Here is a 7,480-nt window from a genome sequence, read left to right on the forward strand (position 1 = left end):
AGGCAATAACCAACTTACTCTTTCTCACTACTGTCTCTGACTAATTTGGTCTGAAATCTACTTGCAATAACTTGCACAAAGTAAAAGCTCAGTCTGGTTTAATATCAAAACCCCAAAGCACCAACTAATGAAATTCTTCTGTTTGGGTCTGTCCTAATTTCAGAAATTTCTACAGAAAGTAAGCAATATAAGCAGCTTCTTTACTTTTTCTTCACTCTATCTTTTCATAACTACTCTCTAGGTGCCATTTTGTTCTCTCTAAAGTTGGGTTTGGGGAAGGTGGGTTATGGAAAAGGGATAGTATGTTATGGATTATGAGCTGTGTCTAACAACAGGGCTTGTTTTATTTCTCCCTCACATTTCAGGGAACTTCCAAATCTTCTGTGTAGAAGTCTTCTTACCATTGGCTTTTAAAACAACTTCCCTCAGTCCTTTGTTTCTGAGGCTTCATACTATCCATTGTCTAAATACAGGAAAGTTTCCCCTCCTCCAGAAGATCCTGGAAGCCAGTCTCCCAGAACAGGGTCCTTTTCAAGATGATATAGTTGAGTTCTCTCCCCTAGACCACCCAGACCAAGAAAAACTCAAGCATCTTTGTCCCCTTTGGGGATAATATAGCCAGCTCCTCACCACTGGTGGGCCCAAGCTGTCACTTTTGGACTTCTCAGACTCAGGTTAGGTACCAATCCCTATGTCCTTTAAATATCAGGGAACATAAAGCACTTTCTCTGAACAGTTCTCTTGAAGCTCCTCCATCTTCTCAAGACATGGAGAAGTATCCACTTTCTTCCTCATTGGGGAAGCATACAAACAACTCATTCTCCAGAGAAATTCCCTGATCTCTACTTTCTTTTACCTCCAAGATACCAACCTGTGTAGCTAGTCTGTTGTGTTAGATGTATATTGTCTCCAGTCAGAAATCTGAGATACTAAGAAAACACAATTAGCATGCTACCTCACTTCTAGGGTTCTGGGGGGTTTTCTTTTGTTGCTGGTGACAATGTGAACCAATACATTTAAGATTTATAAGTCTCTTCATCCAGTAATTCTGCTATAAACACTACCCAAAAGGCATGAAGACACTTGCGCACGTGGGCATTCACTATAGCATCCACCATCTAATGTAGTACCTAGATGAGAAATATTAGCTAGGGCTAAAGGATAAGTAAAACTTTGTTTCTTCAGATAATAAGAATTATTATACTCACCCTACCTTATTTCAACTTTGGTACTTTAAAACTCTTGCTTTGCCCCTCTAGTCCTTACTTCCTAATCTTAAGGTCATTGCTCTGGGTCTTAACTTTGTTGGAATTTTGTTACATATGAGATGATTTTTTTTTTCACTTTAAATTATAATATTTTATTTTAAATAGTCACAACATCTGACACTTCAAAAAAAGATACCACTAATAAATTTTTAAAAAGTGGAATACGTATCAAAGTTACAACAGACATAATGTTTAGCTGAGAATCATTTCAACAGAGTAAGGCTCTAAAGATACCAGACAAACCAATACTTGTTTGGATTAAGATGTACCATTCTCTTACTGTATGGGCTTACAGACAAGGCCCTGGTTCCATGTGGTCAATGTTACAGTCGTGTTTCAGAATAAAATTTTCAGTAGTTTTGAGAGCCTATACAAGATGTTATGGACTACACCCTGCAAAAAGTTACAACTTGAAAACTCCTTTCAAGCTTTACCAGTATCCAATGTGTATATTTTTAACATTTCTGAAAAGAGAACAAAATTAATAAGTGATGGTATTCACATCTGATATCTCAGGTTTCATGGCAGACAGGTCTTAATGCTCCTAGATTTGGGGAGTATACCAGGGAGGAATATTTTAAATTTATTTAAGTAGAATGTAGGGAAAATAGGATCAAATGGGCATACATTCCTTGACCCCAGTGCCATTAGCCCTGTTAACTCTATAGGGAATGGTTAAGCCATCAAAAATTAAACCAATAGTTTTTAATATTAAAATGATTCTCCATACTAGTAACACTGAAGAGTCACTAAACTAAGAATTTACCTTGTAGAGGTTAACACACAGAAATAGGTGACAGAACAGTAACAATTATAAAAAATGCTACTCATCTAAAAGGATCCACGTCCACTCTTTGAGTCTACTTCATACATTCTACCCATCCACCCCACTCCAAAAAGGTTCAGATTATTATGTCCCAAAGTAATCTATTCCTGAATTACTTTTGAAGAGACAACCTGCTCTGTAGCTACTTAGGTCCTATTCTAGGATGATGCATTTCCATTGTCCTAGCTCTCAAATTTGGAAATCTGCTTAGGTTCAGCCTTTTAAAACCCTTCCAAATTAACATAATTAGAATTTGTGATCCCTAGATTCACATACAGTACAGGCTCTGTGACACCTCCTTTTTTAGGGGGTTGAATAAAAGCCACAGGATTCTGTGTGACTAAAAACTAAATCTCAGTTATTCGTGTCTGGCATTGTGTAAACATATTTTTAAGTTCATGTTGCTGGACTTCATTAACTACTTCAGGATCTGCAGGGCTCTTCTGAACCTTTGCCACTGCAAAGTTTATCCCTTGGGCTAACCCAGCTTGGGTAATGTTAGCAAACTGGACCACAGAACTTCAAATCTTTGAAAAAGGAGAGACTGCTCTGCTGCTACAGCTCTCTGAAGGAGAAGGAGTTACATGAAGCTCTCTCTCAAGTTCAAGCATGCCAGATTCAGAGCCAGGGGTCTTTTGAGATACAACTGAATGCACTGGTTCAACTGACAAAAACTGTGGGCCTGCTGCAGGAAAAGACACATCTAATTGAGAAGGTGGAGAAGGTATCTGTTCTATCGATTCAAATGGAGTTTCTTCGCTAGAAACTTGATTGGTTGTTTGATGTCCTTCCTCACTAGCCTGCTGAGAAACAGATCTGGTTTCTGATAGGTGGGTCATTTTGTTTTGTGCATCTTGAACAAATCTGTAGCAGTAAATATCCACAGGCTTGGCAAAGCCAGTCAATGTGTGTATGTTGCCAGGGGAAGGACTTTTCTTCAAAGAAGACTCATGGCCTTTTCCAAGCCCACTTTCATGAGCAATAGTAACCTCTGAAGGAACATGAATGCTGATATCAGTGCTGCTAATAGACTGGGATCGACTGCCTAATCAAGATGCTGAAGCAATGATACCACAACTAGGAAGAATATAGTCGGTTGGCACTACATTCTCTGAAGAGTTAGCTGCCTGTCTTCATTAGACTTGGAATTTGTAAGAAATTCGTCAGAGTGATACGAGTTATTATCTGAAGACAGTTCCCCTTCTGACTCTGCCTGGTTGTATTTTCCATGGTTTCAAGACTACTATCTGATTTCCAAAGATTTACTTTTAAGTTTGGTTTTAGAAAGTTAACTTCCATTTCAAGTTTTGTGAAGTTTCTTAGCTTTCGTAGATTACCAATATTTACATTGGATTTGGTCTGTTTCACTTTTTGATTTAGAGATGAAATTTTGCTCGCTAAAACTTTATTTTCCCTGGGCCAGAGAGCCTTGGTTTTGAGATCTGATGCCGATGATGGTTTCATGAGGTTTACTGCTCTTCCTCTCAAGCTTTTTCTCTATTATAGGTACGTCCAATCCCATGGCTTGCTTGGTGATCTGCAGCATCTCCTCAAGGCACTGAAGGGTATCTTTTCCATCCTCTTCTGGGTTGCACATTGTAGCTTTCAGTGTGTGGAATAGCCACTTGCTTCTTTATATCTGTAGTGCAGTCTCATGCAGGAGAACTTTGGCTTAACCAAACAGAGTGGGTTCAGTACCTATTTCTATTTTTTCCAGGTCTTCTAGACTTAGTCCTTGATACTGGTTTACTTTGTCAACCTCATCATCATAATAGACCACGCAGCAGGCAGAGTTAGAAAGCAGTAACAGCACATCCACATCAATGAGGCTGCTCTTAAACTGTCGTTTGAGCCAAGCCATAAAAATTACATCGCGACACATAGTCTAACATGAAGAAAATTTCCACATCTACTAAGTAGTGCTACTTTATCATAGCTTCTAGTTTGACACTAATATTTACATTGGTCAAACATGATCTCAGTCAAAAGCATTATGTCTAGAACATAAAGCACTTGGCACATCACAGACCATCGAGAAAGATGTTAGCACTCCCCCCACCCACATTTTTACCTAAGTATAAGCTGCAGTAAATACTTAATTTCCCTCCCCACTACCCTCTGCCCTACTTAAACAGAAATAAATAAAACTTAACCCCCCCCCCTTTTTTTTTAAACACAGACAAAGAAAACCCCTTTCGGTGCACCCCTGCCCCATGCCTGCAGCTCCGAGGAAAGGGCTGCGCTACTCCTTTTTCTCTTCCTGCCAGTCAGGCAGCCCCTCCTTTCACAAGATGAACACAAACACCGCCAGCACCACATGCAGCCCCACCACCGCGACAATGGTCGCGTAAAAGCCACTGTCATTGGGGGACATTAACAGGAGGCTTTGGAAAAGCAGCAATTAGCAGGAAAAATACAACCCCACAGGAACTTTAACCATGCTGCTGCTGCTGCTAAGTCGCTTCAGTCGTGTCCGACTCTGTGCGACCCCATAGACAGCAGCCCAGAAGGCTCCCCCATCCCTGGGATTCTCCAGGCAAGAACACGGGAGTGGGTTGCCATTTCCCTCTCCAATGCATGAAAGTGAAAAATGAAAGTGAAGTCGTTCAGTCCTGTCCGACTCTTCGAAACGCCATGGACTGTAGCCTACCAGGCTCCTCCGTCCATGGGGTTTTCTAGGCAACAGTACTGGAGTAGGGTGCCATCGCCTTCTCCAAACGTTAACCATAAGTTCTGCAAAAAGGAAAAAGATCCTGAAAGTGATGGCCAGGCTGCCGCCTTCGGACTTGGGCTGGGCAGGGCAGCGTTGCCGGCGGCATTGCCTGTGGCGTTCGCCTGCTTCTGAGCCCTTGTAGTGGGCCGGTGGGAGTAGGGTGTCTAGTCAGTCAGTCAGTCTGTCCGTCCGTTCGTCAACTAATCGAAGCTCGAGATGATTTTATAAGAAGGAAGATCCTTCAAGCAACTCCTGAAGTAATATATAGGAAAGAATGAATGATGAAACCCCTAACATGAACAAATGTTGAATTGTCCAAAGAGAAAACTGAAATTACTTGAGGAGGCAGTAGTCAGTCAAAGATATCACATACCCCAACCAAACCATCACAACAATTTAATCAGAATCTCCAAATCATGGGTCCAGGATCATTCAACCTTAAGCCTCACCATGGGTGATTCTAATGTGTAGCCAAGCTTAACAGCCAGAACCATAAGAGTTATTGGTTAGAAAGGAAAAAAGCCAAGCAGTAGAATATGTGAATGATGTGTGTATTATGCAGCCATTCAAAATTATAATTCTGAAGATCAGGTAAAGATAGTGTAATCTCTAAATATGGTGCACAAGGCCTGTTATTGTCTCATCTCTGCCTCTACTACCACATTTGCTGCTCCCTTCATGGGCCTTTCCATTCCATGAATTACAACTCATCAGTCCATTTGCAGGTTAAATAACTCCAGGAAGAATGAAGGGATGAAGCCAAAGCAAAACCAATACCCAGCTGTGGATGTGACTGGTGATAGAAGCAAGGTCCGATGCTGTAAAGAGCAATACTGCATAGGAACCTGGAATGTCAGGTCCATGAATCAAGGCAAATTAGAAGTAGTCAAACAAGAGATGGCAAGGGTGAACATTGACATTCTAGGAATCAGTGAACTAAAATGGACTGGAATGGGTGAATTTAACTCAGATGACCAATACATCTACTACTGTGGGCAGGAATCCCTCAGAAGAAATGGAGTAGCCATCATGATCAACAAAAGAGTCCGAAATGCAGTACTTAGATGCAATCTCAAAAACGACAGAATGATCTCTGTTTGTCTCCAAGGCAAACCATTCGGTATCACAGTTATCCAAGTCTATGCCCCAACCAGTAATGCTGAAGAAATTGAAGTTGAATTAGATCTTGTAGAACTAACACCCAAAAAAGATGTCCTTTTCATTTTAGGGGACTGGAATGCAAAAGTAGGAAGTCAAGAAACACCTGGAGTAACAGGAAAATTTGGCCTTGGAGTGCAGAATGAAGCAGGGCAAAGACTAATAGAGTTTTGCCAAGAAAATGCACTGGCCATAGCAAACACCGTCTTCCAACAACACAAGAGAAGACTCTACACATGGACATCACCAGATGGTCAACACCGAAATCAGATTGATTATATTCTTTGCAGCCAAAAGATGGAGAAGCTCTATACAGTCAACAAAAACAAGACTAGGAGCTGACTGTGGCTCAGATCATGAGTTCCGTATTGCCAAATTCAGACTTAAATTGAAGAAAGTAGGGAAAACCGCTAGACCATTCAGGTATGACCTAAATCAAATCCCTTATGATTATACAGTGGAAGTGAGAAATAGATTTAAGGGCCTAGATCTGATAGATAGAGTGCCTGATGAACTATGGATGGAGGTTGGTGACATTGTACAGGAGACAGGGATCAAGGCCATCCCCATGGAAAAGAAATGCAAAAAAGCAAAATGGCTGTCTGGGGAGGCCTTACAAATAGCTGTGAAAAGAAGACAGGCAAAAACCAAAGGAGAAAAGGAAAGATATAAGCATCTGAATGCAGAGTTCCAAAGAACAGCAAGAAGAGATAAGAAAACCTTCTTCAGCGATCAATGTAAAGAAATAGAGGAAAACAACAGAATGGGAAAGACTAGAGATCTCTTCAAGAAAATTAGAGATACCAAGGGAACATTTCATGCAAAGATGGGCTTGATAAAGGACAGGAATGGTCTGGACCTAACAGAAGCAGACGATATTAAGAAGAGGTGGCAAGAATACACAGAAGAACTGTACAAAAAAGATCTTCACGACCCAGATAATCATGATGATGTGATCACTAATCTAGAGCCAGACATCTTGGAATGTGAAGTCAAGTGGGCCTTGGAAAGCATCACTACGAACAAAGCTAGTGGAGGTGATGGAATTCCAGTTAAGCTATTTCAAATCCCAAAGATGATGCTGTGAAAGTGCTGCACTCAATATGCCAGCAAGTTTGGAAAACTCAGCAGTGGCCACAGGACTGGAAAAGGTCAGTTTTCATTCCAATTCCAAAGAAAGGCAATGTCAAAGAATGCTCAGACTACCACACAATTGCACTCATCTCACATGCTAGTAAAGTAATGCTCAAAATTCTCAAAGCCAGACTTCAGCAATACGTGAACCATGAACTCCCTGAAGTTCAAGCTGGTTTTAGAAAAGGCAGAGGAACCAGAGATCAAATTGCCAACATCCGCTGGATCATCGAAAAAGCAAGAGAGTTCCAGAAAAACATCTATTTCTGCTTTATTGACTATGCCAAAGCCTTTGACTATGTGGATCACAATAAACTGTGGAAAATTCTGAAAGAGATGGGAATACCAGACCACCTAACCTGCCTCTTGAGAAATCTGTAT

At 40.9% G+C, this 7,480-nt stretch overlaps 1 pseudogene; it reads right to left on the reverse strand.

Moving 5' to 3' along the window:
- Positions 1-2,441: 2,441 nt before the first annotated feature.
- Positions 2,442-3,976, reverse strand: LOC138445092 (phosphatidylinositide phosphatase SAC2-like; annotated as a pseudogene).
- Positions 3,977-7,480: the final 3,504 nt, after the last annotated feature.

The sequence above is a fragment of the Ovis canadensis genome, chromosome 8, assembly GCF_042477335.2.
Source record: "Ovis canadensis isolate MfBH-ARS-UI-01 breed Bighorn chromosome 8, ARS-UI_OviCan_v2, whole genome shotgun sequence".
Lineage (NCBI taxonomy): Eukaryota > Metazoa > Chordata > Mammalia > Artiodactyla > Bovidae > Ovis > Ovis canadensis.